The 18,386-nt window shown below is 30.3% G+C and overlaps 1 pseudogene; it reads left to right on the top strand.

Annotated features, from left to right (window-relative positions):
- The first annotated feature begins 1,778 nt into the window (after positions 1-1,778).
- LOC126917361 (transcription elongation factor SPT6-like) lies at positions 1,779-7,544 on the top strand (annotated as a pseudogene).
- The last annotated feature ends 10,842 nt before the right edge of the window (positions 7,545-18,386 follow it).

Raw genomic sequence — 18,386 nt, 5'->3', positions numbered from 1 at the left:
AGTATTTCTTTTAAGGAGAGCTATAGGGTTACTTCATGCCTTTGTTAGACAAAACGTTCATCCCTTGACCGCGACTACGTTCGGCGACTGGTTGTCGCCTCGAGCCCGAGCTCACTATCATAAATCTCAAATAAGTACAGTCGAATCGAATGACAACAGTTTCTTAATTCGGCTATGGTGAAATCTAAATTACAATACTAGGGGTCTTCCCAAAGTTCCGAAGGGAAGGTTCCAGTATTCTTTCATCTCCAACATATATGTACATAAAAAAGGAGGAAATTAACAGAAATGATTTAATTTTATATTTAATTTTATATTTAATTTTATATTTCAATTTAGCAAAACAAATTTTATCATGAAAATGTTGTTTTCCTTCTTTATATGTACATTATGCTCTTTTTATAGAATCTTTTCTGAGGTTTTTGCTACAAATGTAGAATTTTGATCGAGAAGTGTGTAATATATATATAAATAAAAAAGGAGGAAATTAACAGAAATGATTTAATGCCAATTTTATATTTCAATTTAGCAAAACAAATTTTATCATGAAAATGTTGTTTTCCTTCTTTATATGTACATAATGTTTAAAATATTCTACCTCAATGATATTACATCTTCAAACTATCAATTCTATACAATATATCTGTTTATATTTGCTCAAATATATCATATTACCATTTAGTTCTATTAGGTCATCCCATAAGTTCGTTCCGTTTTTCGAGCGGTTATATATGTTAAGATTGTTTATTTTTCAAGTGCATTGGTCCCTTATTGTCGTATGTTTATAAATCGACACATGAAATGTGTACACAAAAGTCGGCACGAACTTATGTGATGACCTAATATATATTATTCAAACACAGATACTGCCTTAATTCAAAAATATATGTATAAGTTTTATTTGTATAATAATTGACTTACTATCGATATGTTAATCTAAGCACATGTAATTTTGATATGTATTTTATTATAAAATATTAGGAACATTAAACATGTGTTAAATAAGATGTTCGTTCTTTCTTTTCAACCCTTCATAAACTAATGATCATAGTTACAAATGTCATCATTTTGAATTTCAATTTTTAATAATTATTTATTATAAATAACAATAATATATATTTAAGAAATACTTTCAATATATATTAAAAAATCTGATAATGTATAAATAAAATGTATAAATAAAATGTATAAATAAAATAATGTATAAATAATGTATAAATAAAAATAATCATACTTAGTACACAAAAAAAGCATGTTTTTTTGTTGTAAAAATTATTTTATAGTTATAAAGCAGAATATATATGAAACATATACATGCATTTTATTAAATATTTTGCATAATGGTTTGCATAATTGACTGACATTATTTTAATAATGTAAACTGGCTACTTACTATAAAAAAAAATTATTCATAACTCGATCGCAGAGCCGTTACTTACTGCAGCGGCGGATTAAGGAACTATACTACAAAGAAAGTTGCCCCACCAAGAAAGTTTCTGGACGATCACAATACCCATAGACGCGTAGTATTAAACAGCTGTAGCGATCAGTCAGTGCTTCTTGCGCCGTAGTACGATTCTTCCGTCTGTTATTCTGCTTTGTTATATATTTTTTCGAAAAATTCTTATATTTCTAATAGAAAATGGCACATTATTTGGATTTTGAAGCAGAAGAAAGTGAGGTAACTAATAAAATAGTGAAATACGTGCAATTATTTGTGAACATATAATAATTGTGAACATATCTAATGTTTCATAATTTTATAGGAAGAGCAACAACTTGATGTTAAAGAAAAGAAGAAACTTAAAAAATTAGAAGCAATGCAGGACAGTGAGGATGAATATGACGACGAAGGTATGTGAAATTTTTGATACAAAAAAGTATTTAGTTACTGTTTCTTTCAAAGCTTTTTAAGGTCCTAGGAAATACATTATTACTTATACATTAAATATTATTATTTATACATTATATATATTATTTATACATATTATATATATTATTTATACATTATTATATATATATATATATATTATTTATTCATTATACATTAAATATTAGAGTCAAGATTTATACATCATTAATAATATGTAAATTAATATTTACTGATACTTAGAAACATCTTCCTTTAAATTATATGTATGTTTAATATCTAGAAGATGATGGAGAAGTTCCCGGACTTATTGATGATAGTCCTATCGATGATGACAATGATGGTGAAGATAGTGATGGATCTGCTGATTCTAGAAAACGTAAAAAAAGTGATGATGAAGATTTTGATGATCGTTTAGAAGATGAAGATTATGACCTACTTGAAGAAAATTTAGGAGTTAAAGTTGAAAGGAAACGTCGTTTTAAGCGTTTACGTAAAATACAAGATGAAGAGTCAGAAGTGGAAGAAGAAAAAGAGATAGACGATGGAAGAGATGCTATTGCCAATGAATTGTTTCAAGGTTCTGGAGACGAGGATGAAGAAAGAAGTGAAGTTGACCACAGAGATGAAGTGGAAAGGTATGATGAGGAAGAAAGTGATGACGAAGATGATTTTATTGTGGATGGTGATGGAATACCCATAACCGAAAAGAGAAGAAAGAAAAGACCTACATATACGGATGCTGCATTGCAAGAAGCCCAAGATATTTTTGGCATTGATTTTGATTATAACGAATTTGGGAAATATGAAGAGGATGAGTTTGAAGAGGAAGAAGAGGAAGATGATGAATATAGTCATGATGATGCAGAAGACCGCCCATGGCGATCAAAAAAACATCTTAAGAGAAAGAGCACAAGGAAAAGTATTTTTGAAGTATATGAACCTAGTGAACTTATACGTGGACACTTCACCGATGTGGACAATGAGATTCGTATTACAGACATTCCTGAACGTATGCAACTTCGCGTTGTTCCCATTATACCTACAGTGGAAGATTCGGATGAATTAGATCTTGAAGCTGAATGGATATATAAACAGGCATTCTGTCAACCAACAATTTCAATACAAGATTCTCATCTAAATGAAGAAGCCAAAGAAAGAGCTAAAAAGGGTCCGCAAACAATCGGCAAAATTAAGAAAGTTTTAGATTTTATGCGTAATCAGAACTTTGAAGTTCCGTTTATTGCATTTTATAGAAAAGAATACGTGTTGCCAGAGTTAAACATCAATGATTTGTGGAAAATTTATAAGTTTGACATAAAATGGTGCCAACTTAAACAAAGAAAAGAAAATTTAGTGAAACTCTTTGAGAAGATGAGGAATTTTCAATTAGATGAGATTATGAAAAATCCAGATGCTCCATTACCTGACAACATACGAGTTATTAAAGACGGTGATATTGAACGACTTAAAAATGCTCAAACTTTTGAAGAATTAAATGATATTTATCGACATTTTATGTTGTATTATAATCAGGATGTGTCATCCATGCAAGAAAGTGCACATAAGAAGAAAAAACAAGCACAAAGGGAAGCTAAATTGAAGAAAAGACAGCAACAACTTGGAGAAGATCTACCTGAAATTGCTGATGTAGAAGATGAAGAAGAAGAAATAGACGAATCATTAAAGCAGCCGATTAGAAAAGGTCCTTACTATATTTGCAGAAAAGCTGGCCTAGACGGATTTATTAAAAAATTTGGTCTCTCACCCGAACATTTTGCTGAAAATCTTCAAGACAATTATCAGCGTCATGAAGTAGATCAAGATCCAATAGAACCTGCAATAGTAGCAAATGATTTTTGTTCTGCAATATTTACAACAAGTGACGAAGTACTTAAAGCTGCACAATTAATGGTTGCGATTCAGTTGGCGCACGAACCATTAGTTCGTAAATGCGTTAGAGAAATGTATATGGAGAGAGCAAAAGTATCCGTAAAACCAACTAAAAAAGGAATAAAGGAGATAGATGAAGGGCATGCCATCTATGGATTAAAATATCTTAAAAATAAACCTGTACGGGATCTTGTTGGTGATCAATTCTTAAAACTAATTGTAGCAGAAGAAGATAAATTAATTACACTTTCCTTTAGTGACGTGATAGAAGGAAATACTAGCAATAATTATATCGATGAAATAAAGCAACTATATTATAGGGACGAATTTAGTAAAAGTGTCCAAGATTGGAATGCATTAAGAACTGGCAGTGTTGAAGTAGCTTTAAATCGGATTATTATACCTCAATTGAAAAAAGAATTGAGATCCAATCTTTTATTAGAAGCAAAAGAATGTGTTATGAAAGCGTGTTGCCGCAAAATGTACAATTGGATAAAAATTGCTCCATATACTTGTGAATTTCCCGATGAAGATGACGAAGATTGGAATACTAGCAAAGGAATTCGTGTGATGGGTTTGGCATATGTGCCTGATCCGTCTCAAGCCGCCTTTGCTTGCATAATTTCTCCAGAAGGAGAATGTACTGATTACCTAAGATTACCGCATTTATTGAAACGTAAAAATAGTTTTATGGAAAGTGAAAAGACATTGAAAAAGGCACAGTTGCTTGGAATTAAAAATTTTATTGCCACAAAGAAACCACATGTTGTGGTAGTAAGTGGTGAATCTAGAGAAGCATTAATGATTGTATCTGATATAAAAGAATGTATAGCTAATCTTGCAAAAGAAGGACAATTTCCTACAATCCAAGTGGAAATATGTGATAATGAACTTACTAAAGTTTATGCAAATAGTAATAGAAGTATATCTGAGTTCAGAGATTATCCAGAATTGTTAAGACAAGCTATATCTTTAGCAAGAAAAATACAAGATCCTCTATTAGAATTCTCTCAGTTGTGTACCATAGATGAAGAAATTCTGTGCCTTAAATATCATCCTTTGCAAGATCAACTTTCTAAAGATGATCTTATAGAAAATTTATATTTGGAATTTATAAATCGTATAAATGAAGTAGGAGTAGATTTAAATAGAGCAGTTCAGCAGCCTTATACAGCAAACCTAGTACAATTTGTATGTGGCTTGGGACCTAGAAAAGCACAGGCTCTGATTAAGATTTTGAAACAAACTAATCAGAGATTAGAAAATAGAACACAGCTTATAACAGCATGTCATATGGGACCTAAAGTGTTTGTCAATTGTGCTGGTTTTATTAAAATTGATACAAATAGTTTAGGAGATAGCACAGAGGCATATGTGGAAGTACTAGATGGCTCGCGTGTACATCCAGAGACATATGAATGGGCAAGAAAAATGGCAGTAGATGCTTTAGAGTATGATGATGAAAATGCAAATCCTGCTGGTGCCCTAGAAGAAATTCTTGAATCACCAGAAAGATTAAAAGATTTAGATTTAGATGCATTTGCAGAAGAGCTTGAAAGACAGTGTTTTGGAAACAAGTGCATTACTCTTTACGATATAAGAGCTGAACTGAATTGTAGATACAAAGATCTCCGTGTACCTTACCAATCTCTAAATACTGAACAATTATTTGATATTTTGACTAAAGAAACTCCGGAAACTTTCTATGTCGGTAAATTAATTTTGGCAACAGTTGTTGGTATAAGCCATAGAAGACCTCGAGGAGATCAATTAGATCAAGCGAATCCTGTTCGAAATGATGAAACCGGATTATGGCAATGCCCATTCTGCTTGAAAAACGATTTTCCAGAATTGTTCGAGGTATGGAATCATTTTGATGCCGGTGCATGTCCGGGGAAAGCAACTGGAATTCGTTTAAGGTTGGATAATGGAATATCTGGATACATTCACGTAAAAAATCTGTCTGATAAACATGTCGCTAGTCCAGAGGAAAGAGTACGTGTCGGACAAGTAATTCATTGTCGTATAATTAAGATCGAAGTAGAACGATTTAGTGTCGAATGTACTAGCAAGACGAGTGATCTTATTGATAAAAATCACGAATGGAGACCTCAGCGAGACGTTTATTATGAAGTAGAGGCAGAAGAAAAAGATATGAAAACAGATGAGGATGCTAAGAAATTACAACAACGACAAACTTATGTAAAACGTCTTATAGTTCATCCTAGTTTCCATAATATAAGTTTTGCAGAAGCTGAAAAGTTAATGCCAACTATGAGGCAAGGGGAAGCAATAATACGACCTAGCAGTAAGGGAGCCGATCATTTGACCGTAACATGGAAAGTTACAGAAAATATTTATCAACATATTGATGTAAGGGAAGAAGGCAAAGAAAATGCATTCTCTTTGGGTCGCAGTTTATGGATTGGCAATGAAGAATTTGAAGATTTGGATGAAATTATCGCTAGACATATTAATCCGATGGCTGCTTATGCTTCGGAACTTTTAGATTTTAAATATTACAAAACAAGCGTAGAAGGCATTAAAGATAAAGCAGAAGAAATTTTGAAGGAACAGAAGAAGCAAAATCCTGGAGGAATACCATATATTGTATCTGCAACTAAGGTATGTTCGAAAATATTTAATATTTGCTTATATTCCTACTTCAAAATTTTTATTTTTCAATTAAATTAATATTTTTTGTTATACATTTTAGAATTATCCTGGAAAATTTTTACTTTCGTATTTACCACGAACTCGTTGCCGTCATGAATATGTTACTGTAATAGCCGATGGATTTCGATTTAGAGATCAAATGTTTAATAGAATAAATGACTTGTTCCGCTGGTTCAAAGAACACTTTAGAGATCCTATGCCAGGACAAGCTACACCTGGTACTCCACATGGAACTATGACTTCCAGAACACCATACAATGGTACTCCAGGAGTGAATGGTAAGTTTCATATTACTAAGAATTTGGATCCTATAATAATTTTTATTCTACTGAAATTAACTTCCTTTTTGTCTGTTTCTTTTTTTTCAGGAGTGAATGCAGATACAATACAGAGGGTAGCACAGAATATGCCACACGACATGTTACATTCACTCTCGAAAGTAGCAAATCAAACTCCACATCATTATCCACCATACACTCCAGGAGCTGCTAGTGTTAATAATTATGGAATGTATGGAAGTACGCCTTATACGCCTTCCGGCCAAACTCCGTTTATGACCCCCTATCATACACCACACCACACGCCTCATCATCCACAAACACCCAGCCACTCTCAAGGACCATTCTTACAACCAATTCCTCCAGCAATGAATTCAAATTCACATACAACTGCAAGATCACATAGATCTGTCACTAGTACATCTAATGCAACGAATTGGACAAAAGCGGCGGAAGCATGGGCTCGATCAAAGCAATCTTCTAATTCATTTTCTAATTATAATAATACTACTCCAAGATATGATGAATCTAGAAAAACGCCACGAAATCAAGAAGATCAAAATGGGAGAGCAACTCCGCGCAATAGAACCCCATCTGCACGTACTCCGTCTTATAAATCTCCTAGAGAAACTCCATTTACAAATTCTAGTCCCCGGAGTATGTCTAAGTGGAGATGGTACTCCCCTATATGATGAAAGTTGATAATCATACGTTTTACATGTATATGTAGCTAGAACAATTGGTTATTTGAAACAATACTCTATCGAATAGAGTATACTCTATTAACAAAAGAAAAAGAGTAAATTGAACCATAAATGTGTATGGTTTCATTTTCTGTTAATTGGCACAAAGCATTTTCTATATCAAATATGTATTACTAGTACAAATTATGCACTTTTTATAGAATCTTTTCTGAGGTTTTTGCTACAAATGTACAATTTTGATCGAGAAGTGTGTAATATATATGTACATAAAAAAGGAGGAAATTAACAGAAATGATTTAATTTTATATTTAACTTTATATTTCAATTTAGCAAAACAAATTTTATCATGAAAATGTTGTTTTCCTTCTTTATATGTACATTATGCTCTTTTTATAGAATCTTTTCTGAGGTTTTTTCTACAAATGTACAATTTTGATTGAGAAGTGTGTAATATATATGTACATAAAAAAGGAGGAAATTAACAGAAATGATTTAATTTTATATTTAATTTTATATTTAATTTTATATTTCAATTTAGCAAAACAAATTTTATCATGAAAATGTTGTTTTCCTTCTTTATATGTACATTATGCTCTTTTTATAGAATCTTTTCTGAGGTTTTTTTCACAAATGTACAATTTTGATGGAGAAGTGTGTAATATATATGTACATAAAAAAGGAGGAAATTAACAGAAATGATTTAATTTTATATTTAATTTTATATTTAATTTTATATTTCAATTTAGCAAAACAAATTTTATCATGAAAATGTTGTTTTCCTTCTTTATATGTACATTATGCTCTTTTTATAGAATCTTTTCTGAGGTTTTTTCTACAAATGTACAATCTTGATCGAGAAGTGTGTAATATATATGTACATAAAAAAGGAGGAAATTAACAGAAATGATTTAATTTTATATTTAACTTTATATTTCAATTTAGCAAAACAAATTTTATCATGAAAATGTTGTTTTCCTTCTTTATATGTACATTATGCTCTTTTTATAGAATCTTTTCTGAGGTTTTTGCTACAAATGTACAATTTTGATCGAGAAGTGTGTAATATATATGTACATAAAAAAGGAGGAAATTAACAGAAATGATTTAATTTTATATTTAATTTTATATTTAATTTTATATTTCAATTTAGCAAAACAAATTTTATCATGAAAATGTTGTTTTCCTTCTTTATATGTACATTATGCTCTTTTTATAGAATCTTTTCTGAGGTTTTTGCTACAAATGTACAATTTTGATCGAGAAGTGTGTAATATATATGTACATAAAAAAGGAGGAAATTAACAGAAATGATTTAATTTTATATTTAATTTTATATTTCAATTTAGCAAAACAAATTTTATCATGAAAATGTTGTTTTCCTTCTTTATATGTACATTATGCTCTTTTTATAGAATCTTTTCTGAGGTTTTTTCTACAAATGTACAATTTTGATCGAGAAGTGTGTAATATATATGTAAATAAAAAAGGAGGAAATTAACAGAAATGATTTAATGCCAATTTTATATTTCAATTTAGCAAAACAAATTTTATCATGAAAATGTTGTTTTCCTTCTTTATATGTACATTATGCTCTTTTTATAGAATCTTTTCTGAGGTTTTTGCTACAAATGTAGAATTTTGATCGAGAAGTGTGTAATATATATATAAATAAAAAAGGAGGAAATTAACAGAAATGATTTAATGCCAATTTTATATTTCAATTTAGCAAAACAAATTTTATCATGAAAATGTTGTTTTCCTTCTTTATATGTACATAATGTTTAAAATATTCTACCTCAATGATATTACATCTTCAAACTATCAATTCTATACAATATATCTGTTTATATTTGCTCAAATATATCATATTACCATTTAGTTCTATTAGGTCATCCCATAAGTTCGTTCCGTTTTTCGAGCGGTTATATATGTTAAGATTGTTTATTTTTCAAGTGCATTGGTCCCTTATTGTCGTATGTTTATAAATCGACACATGAAATGTGTACACAAAAGTGGGCACGAACTTATGTGATGACCTAATATATATTATTCAAACACAGATACTGCCTTAATTCAAAAATATATGTATAAGTTTTATTTGTATAATAATTGACTTACTATCGATATGTTAATCTAAGCACGTGTAATTTTGATATGTATTTTATTATAAAATATTAGGAACATTAAACATGTGTTAAATAAGATGTTCGTTCTTTCTTTTCAACCCTTCATAAACTAATGATCATAGTTACAAATGTCATCATTTTGAATTTCAATTTTTAATAATTATTTATTATAAATAACAATAATATATATTTAAGAAATACTTTCAATATATATTAAAAAATCTGATAATGTATAAATAAAATGTATAAATAAAATGTATAAATAAAATAATGTATAAATAATGTATAAATAAAAATAATCATACTTAGTACACAAAAAAAGCATGTTTTTTTGTTTTAAAAATTATTTTATAGTTATAAAGCAGAATATATATGAAACATATACATGCATTTTATTAAATATTTTGCATAATGGTTTGCATAATTGACTGACATTATTTTAATAATGTAAACTGGCTACTTACTATAAAAAAAAATTATTCATAACTCGATCGCAGAGCCGTTACTTACTGCAGCGGCGGATTAAGGAACTATACTACAAAGAAAGTTGCCCCACCAAGAAAGTTTCTGGACGATCACAATACCCATAGACGCGTAGTATTAAACAGCTGTAGCGATCAGTCAGTGCTTCTTGCGCCGTAGTACGATTCTTCCGTCTGTTATTCTGCTTTGTTATATATTTTTTCGAAAAATTCTTATATTTCTAATAGAAAATGGCACATTATTTGGATTTTGAAGCAGAAGAAAGTGAGGTAACTAATAAAATAGTGAAATACGTGCAATTATTTGTGAACATATAATAATTGTGAACATATCTAATGTTTCATAATTTTATAGGAAGAGCAACAACTTGATGTTAAAGAAAAGAAGAAACTTAAAAAATTAGAAGCAATGCAGGACAGTGAGGATGAATATGACGACGAAGGTATGTGAAATTTTTGATACAAAAAAGTATTTAGTTACTGTTTCTTTCAAAGCTTTTTAAGGTCCTAGGAAATACATTATTACTTATACATTAAATATTATTATTTATACATTATATATATTATTTATACATATTATATATATTATTTATACATTATTATATATATATATATATTATTTATTCATTATACATTAAATATTAGAGTCAAGATTTATACATCATTAATAATATGTAAATTAATATTTACTGATACTTAGAAACATCTTCCTTTAAATTATATGTATGTTTAATATCTAGAAGATGATGGAGAAGTTCCCGGACTTATTGATGATAGTCCTATCGATGATGACAATGATGGTGAAGATAGTGATGGATCTGCTGATTCTAGAAAACGTAAAAAAAGTGATGATGAAGATTTTGATGATCGTTTAGAAGATGAAGATTATGACCTACTTGAAGAAAATTTAGGAGTTAAAGTTGAAAGGAAACGTCGTTTTAAGCGTTTACGTAAAATACAAGATGAAGAGTCAGAAGTGGAAGAAGAAAAAGAGATAGACGATGGAAGAGATGCTATTGCCAATGAATTGTTTCAAGGTTCTGGAGACGAGGATGAAGAAAGAAGTGAAGTTGACCACAGAGATGAAGTGGAAAGGTATGATGAGGAAGAAAGTGATGACGAAGATGATTTTATTGTGGATGGTGATGGAATACCCATAACCGAAAAGAGAAGAAAGAAAAGACCTACATATACGGATGCTGCATTGCAAGAAGCCCAAGATATTTTTGGCATTGATTTTGATTATAACGAATTTGGGAAATATGAAGAGGATGAGTTTGAAGAGGAAGAAGAGGAAGATGATGAATATAGTCATGATGATGCAGAAGACCGCCCATGGCGATCAAAAAAACATCTTAAGAGAAAGAGCACAAGGAAAAGTATTTTTGAAGTATATGAACCTAGTGAACTTATACGTGGACACTTCACCGATGTGGACAATGAGATTCGTATTACAGACATTCCTGAACGTATGCAACTTCGCGTTGTTCCCATTATACCTACAGTGGAAGATTCGGATGAATTAGATCTTGAAGCTGAATGGATATATAAACAGGCATTCTGTCAACCAACAATTTCAATACAAGATTCTCATCTAAATGAAGAAGCCAAAGAAAGAGCTAAAAAGGGTCCGCAAACAATCGGCAAAATTAAGAAAGTTTTAGATTTTATGCGTAATCAGAACTTTGAAGTTCCGTTTATTGCATTTTATAGAAAAGAATACGTGTTGCCAGAGTTAAACATCAATGATTTGTGGAAAATTTATAAGTTTGACATAAAATGGTGCCAACTTAAACAAAGAAAAGAAAATTTAGTGAAACTCTTTGAGAAGATGAGGAATTTTCAATTAGATGAGATTATGAAAAATCCAGATGCTCCATTACCTGACAACATACGAGTTATTAAAGACGGTGATATTGAACGACTTAAAAATGCTCAAACTTTTGAAGAATTAAATGATATTTATCGACATTTTATGTTGTATTATAATCAGGATGTGTCATCCATGCAAGAAAGTGCACATAAGAAGAAAAAACAAGCACAAAGGGAAGCTAAATTGAAGAAAAGACAGCAACAACTTGGAGAAGATCTACCTGAAATTGCTGATGTAGAAGATGAAGAAGAAGAAATAGACGAATCATTAAAGCAGCCGATTAGAAAAGGTCCTTACTATATTTGCAGAAAAGCTGGCCTAGACGGATTTATTAAAAAATTTGGTCTCTCACCCGAACATTTTGCTGAAAATCTTCAAGACAATTATCAGCGTCATGAAGTAGATCAAGATCCAATAGAACCTGCAATAGTAGCAAATGATTTTTGTTCTGCAATATTTACAACAAGTGACGAAGTACTTAAAGCTGCACAATTAATGGTTGCGATTCAGTTGGCGCACGAACCATTAGTTCGTAAATGCGTTAGAGAAATGTATATGGAGAGAGCAAAAGTATCCGTAAAACCAACTAAAAAAGGAATAAAGGAGATAGATGAAGGGCATGCCATCTATGGATTAAAATATCTTAAAAATAAACCTGTACGGGATCTTGTTGGTGATCAATTCTTAAAACTAATTGTAGCAGAAGAAGATAAATTAATTACACTTTCCTTTAGTGACGTGATAGAAGGAAATACTAGCAATAATTATATCGATGAAATAAAGCAACTATATTATAGGGACGAATTTAGTAAAAGTGTCCAAGATTGGAATGCATTAAGAACTGGCAGTGTTGAAGTAGCTTTAAATCGGATTATTATACCTCAATTGAAAAAAGAATTGAGATCCAATCTTTTATTAGAAGCAAAAGAATGTGTTATGAAAGCGTGTTGCCGCAAAATGTACAATTGGATAAAAATTGCTCCATATACTTGTGAATTTCCCGATGAAGATGACGAAGATTGGAATACTAGCAAAGGAATTCGTGTGATGGGTTTGGCATATGTGCCTGATCCGTCTCAAGCCGCCTTTGCTTGCATAATTTCTCCAGAAGGAGAATGTACTGATTACCTAAGATTACCGCATTTATTGAAACGTAAAAATAGTTTTATGGAAAGTGAAAAGACATTGAAAAAGGCACAGTTGCTTGGAATTAAAAATTTTATTGCCACAAAGAAACCACATGTTGTGGTAGTAAGTGGTGAATCTAGAGAAGCATTAATGATTGTATCTGATATAAAAGAATGTATAGCTAATCTTGCAAAAGAAGGACAATTTCCTACAATCCAAGTGGAAATATGTGATAATGAACTTACTAAAGTTTATGTAAATAGTAATAGAAGTATATCTGAGTTCAGAGATTATCCAGAATTGTTAAGACAAGCTATATCTTTAGCAAGAAAAATACAAGATCCTCTATTAGAATTCTCTCAGTTGTGTACCATAGATGAAGAAATTCTGTGCCTTAAATATCATCCTTTGCAAGATCAACTTTCTAAAGATGATCTTATAGAAAATTTATATTTGGAATTTATAAATCGTATAAATGAAGTAGGAGTAGATTTAAATAGAGCAGTTCAGCAGCCTTATACAGCAAACCTAGTACAATTTGTATGTGGCTTGGGACCTAGAAAAGCACAGGCTCTGATTAAGATTTTGAAACAAACTAATCAGAGATTAGAAAATAGAACACAGCTTATAACAGCATGTCATATGGGACCTAAAGTGTTTGTCAATTGTGCTGGTTTTATTAAAATTGATACAAATAGTTTAGGAGATAGCACAGAGGCATATGTGGAAGTACTAGATGGCTCGCGTGTACATCCAGAGACATATGAATGGGCAAGAAAAATGGCAGTAGATGCTTTAGAGTATGATGATGAAAATGCAAATCCTGCTGGTGCCCTAGAAGAAATTCTTGAATCACCAGAAAGATTAAAAGATTTAGATTTAGATGCATTTGCAGAAGAGCTTGAAAGACAGTGTTTTGGAAACAAGTGCATTACTCTTTACGATATAAGAGCTGAACTGAATTGTAGATACAAAGATCTCCGTGTACCTTACCAATCTCTAAATACTGAACAATTATTTGATATTTTGACTAAAGAAACTCCGGAAACTTTCTATGTCGGTAAATTAATTTTGGCAACAGTTGTTGGTATAAGCCATAGAAGACCTCGAGGAGATCAATTAGATCAAGCGAATCCTGTTCGAAATGATGAAACCGGATTATGGCAATGCCCATTCTGCTTGAAAAACGATTTTCCAGAATTGTTCGAGGTATGGAATCATTTTGATGCCGGTGCATGTCCGGGGAAAGCAACTGGAATTCGTTTAAGGTTGGATAATGGAATATCTGGATACATTCACGTAAAAAATCTGTCTGATAAACATGTCGCTAGTCCAGAGGAAAGAGTACGTGTCGGACAAGTAATTCATTGTCGTATAATTAAGATCGAAGTAGAACGATTTAGTGTCGAATGTACTAGCAAGACGAGTGATCTTATTGATAAAAATCACGAATGGAGACCTCAGCGAGACGTTTATTATGAAGTAGAGGCAGAAGAAAAAGATATGAAAACAGATGAGGATGCTAAGAAATTACAACAACGACAAACTTATGTAAAACGTCTTATAGTTCATCCTAGTTTCCATAATATAAGTTTTGCAGAAGCTGAAAAGTTAATGCCAACTATGAGGCAAGGGGAAGCAATAATACGACCTAGCAGTAAGGGAGCCGATCATTTGACCGTAACATGGAAAGTTACAGAAAATATTTATCAACATATTGATGTAAGGGAAGAAGGCAAAGAAAATGCATTCTCTTTGGGTCGCAGTTTATGGATTGGCAATGAAGAATTTGAAGATTTGGATGAAATTATCGCTAGACATATTAATCCGATGGCTGCTTATGCTTCGGAACTTTTAGATTTTAAATATTACAAAACAAGCGTAGAAGGCATTAAAGATAAAGCAGAAGAAATTTTGAAGGAACAGAAGAAGCAAAATCCTGGAGGAATACCATATATTGTATCTGCAACTAAGGTATGTTCGAAAATATTTAATATTTGCTTATATTCCTACTTCAAAATTTTTATTTTTCAATTAAATTAATATTTTTTGTTATACATTTTAGAATTATCCTGGAAAATTTTTACTTTCGTATTTACCACGAACTCGTTGCCGTCATGAATATGTTACTGTAATAGCCGATGGATTTCGATTTAGAGATCAAATGTTTAATAGAATAAATGACTTGTTCCGCTGGTTCAAAGAACACTTTAGAGATCCTATGCCAGGACAAGCTACACCTGGTACTCCACATGGAACTATGACTTCCAGAACACCATACAATGGTACTCCAGGAGTGAATGGTAAGTTTCATATTACTAAGAATTTGGATCCTATAATAATTTTTATTCTACTGAAATTAACTTCCTTTTTGTCTGTTTCTTTTTTTTCAGGAGTGAATGCAGATACAATACAGAGGGTAGCACAGAATATGCCACACGACATGTTACATTCACTCTCGAAAGTAGCAAATCAAACTCCACATCATTATCCACCATACACTCCAGGAGCTGCTAGTGTTAATAATTATGGAATGTATGGAAGTACGCCTTATACGCCTTCCGGCCAAACTCCGTTTATGACCCCCTATCATACACCACACCACACGCCTCATCATCCACAAACACCCAGCCACTCTCAAGGACCATTCTTACAACCAATTCCTCCAGCAATGAATTCAAATTCACATACAACTGCAAGATCACATAGATCTGTCACTAGTACATCTAATGCAACGAATTGGACAAAAGCGGCGGAAGCATGGGCTCGATCAAAGCAATCTTCTAATTCATTTTCTAATTATAATAATACTACTCCAAGATATGATGAATCTAGAAAAACGCCACGAAATCAAGAAGATCAAAATGGGAGAGCAACTCCGCGCAATAGAACCCCATCTGCACGTACTCCGTCTTATAAATCTCCTAGAGAAACTCCATTTACAAATTCTAGTCCCCGGAGTATGTCTAAGTGGAGATGGTACTCCCCTATATGATGAAAGTTGATAATCATACGTTTTACATGTATATGTAGCTAGAACAATTGGTTATTTGAAACAATACTCTATCGAATAGAGTATACTCTATTAACAAAAGAAAAAGAGTAAATTGAACCATAAATGTGTATGGTTTCATTTTCTGTTAATTGGCACAAAGCATTTTCTATATCAAATATGTATTACTAGTACAAATTATGCACTTTTTATAGAATCTTTTCTGAGGTTTTTGCTACAAATGTACAATTTTGATCGAGAAGTGTGTAATATATATGTACATAAAAAAGGAGGAAATTAACAGAAATGATTTAATTTTATATTTAACTTTATATTTCAATTTAGCAAAACAAATTTTATCATGAAAATGTTGTTTTCCTTCTTTATATGTACATTATGCTCTTTTTATAGAATCTTTTCTGAGGTTTTTTCTACAAATGTACAATTTTGATTGAGAAGTGTGTAATATATATGTACATAAAAAAGGAGGAAATTAACAGAAATGATTTAATGCCAATTTTATATTTCAATTTAGCAAAACAAATTTTATCATGAAAATGTTGTTTTCCTTCTTTATATGTACATTATGCTCTTTTTATAGAATCTTTTCTGAGGTTTTTTCTACAAATGTACAATTTTGATCGAGAAGTGTGTAATATATATGTACATAAAAAAGGAGGAAATTAACAGAAATGATTTAATTTTATATTTAATTTTATATTTAATTTTATATTTCAATTTAGCAAAACAAATTTTATCATGAAAATGTTGTTTTCCTTCTTTATATGTACATTATGCTCTTTTTATAGAATCTTTTCTGAGGTTTTTTTCACAAATGTACAATTTTGATGGAGAAGTGTGTAATATATATGTACATAAAAAAGGAGGAAATTAACAGAAATGATTTTATTTTATATTTAATTTTATATTTCAATTTAGCAAAACAAATTTTATCATGAAAATGTTGTTTTCCTTCTTTATATGTACATTATGCTCTTTTTATAGAATCTTTTCTGAGGTTTTTTCTACAAATGTACAATCTTGATCGAGAAGTGTGTAATATATATGTACATAAAAAAGGAGGAAATTAACAGAAATGATTTAATTTTATATTTAACTTTATATTTCAATTTAGCAAAACAAATTTTATCATGAAAATGTTGTTTTCCTTCTTTATATGTACATTATGCTCTTTTTATAGAATCTTTTCTGAGGTTTTTTCTACAAATGTACAATCTTGATCGAGAAGTGTGTAATATATATGTACATAAAAAAGGAGGAAATTAACAGAAATGATTTAATTTTATATTTAATTTTATATTTCAATTTAGCAAAACAAATTTTATCATGAAAATGTTGTTTTCCTTCTTTATATGTACATTATGCTCTTTTTATAGAATCTTTTCTGAGGTTTTTGCTACAAATGTAGAATTTTGATCGAGAAGTGTGTAATATATATATAAATAAAAAAGGAGGAAATTAACAGAAATGATTTAATGCCAATTTTATATTTCAATTTAGCAAAACAAATTTTATCATGAAAATGTTGTTTTCCTTCTTTATATGTACATAATGTTTAAAATATTCTACCTCAATGATATTACATCTTCAAACTATCAATTCTATACAATATATCTGTTTATATTTGCTCAAATATATCATATTACCATTTAGTTCTATTAGGTCATCCCATAAGTTCGTTCCGTTTTTCGAGCGGTTATATATGTTAAGATTGTTTATTTTTCAAGTGCATTGGTCCCTTATTGTCGTATGTTTATAAATCGACACATGAAATGTGTACACAAAAGTCGGCACGAACTTATGTGATGACCTAATATATATTATTCAAACACAGATACTGCCTTAATTCAAAAATATATGTATAAGTTTTATTTGTATAATAATTGACTTACTATCGATATGTTAATCTAAGCACGTGTAATTTTGATATGTATTTTATTATAAAATATTAGGAACATTAAACATGTGTTAAATAAGATGTTCGTTCTTTCTTTTCAACCCTTCATAAACTAATGATCATAGTTACAAATGTCATCATTTTGAATTTCAATTTTTAATAATTATTTATTATAAATAACAATAATATATATTTAAGAAATACTTTCAATATATATTAAAAAATCTGATAATGTATAAATAAAATGTATAAATAAAATGTATAAATAAAATAATGTATAAATAATGTATAAATAAAAATAATCATACTTAGTACACAAAAAAAGCATGTTTTTTTGTTTTAAAAATTATTTTATAGTTATAAAGCAGAATATATATGAAACATATACATGCATTTTATTAAATATTTTGCATAATGGTTTGCATAATTGACTGACATTATTTTAA

The sequence above is a fragment of the Bombus affinis genome, chromosome 6 (assembly GCF_024516045.1).
Source record: "Bombus affinis isolate iyBomAffi1 chromosome 6, iyBomAffi1.2, whole genome shotgun sequence".
NCBI lineage: Eukaryota > Metazoa > Arthropoda > Insecta > Hymenoptera > Apidae > Bombus > Bombus affinis.
This window is presented reverse-complemented; position numbering and strand designations above follow the sequence as displayed.